Here is a 501-nt window from a genome sequence, read left to right on the forward strand (position 1 = left end):
TAATCGATGGGTCTTCTTGGAGGGAGAGGAAGTCTCTTTTAATTCTCTTAGACAGTTGCAGGATGCTGGGGCTATAGTCAAATACCATAGGTAGCCGATCATTGTTAAATTTAGGTCTATATGTGAGAAGATCAGTGCGAGATTTACGTGAGGCTTTTTAAATCTGGGTTTTTATTACATTTAATTGGTAGTTACTTGACATGAACTTGCCAGTGAACTTGACGAAAGGAATCCGTTTTGACGTCAGATACTTGTGAAAAGATATGTTTGTGATTATGACACTTCTATATCGCCGGAAATTGCACTCTCAGACCATAAACCAAATATATATGAATACTAACTGCTAAATATTAGGAATCTGTTGGAGAGAGAAAAATGAAATGTGACTCACGAAACTTAACGAAAGGAATCCGTTTTGACGTCAGATACTTGTGAAAAGATATGTTTTTGAGCATTCACAGAACGTATGATTTTGCAGAAGGATATATATATACGATATGG

The sequence above is a fragment of the Anneissia japonica genome, unplaced genomic scaffold (assembly GCF_011630105.1).
Source record: "Anneissia japonica isolate Jap-2015-1 unplaced genomic scaffold, ASM1163010v1 scaffold284860_len1800451_cov186, whole genome shotgun sequence".
NCBI lineage: Eukaryota > Metazoa > Echinodermata > Crinoidea > Comatulida > Comatulidae > Anneissia > Anneissia japonica.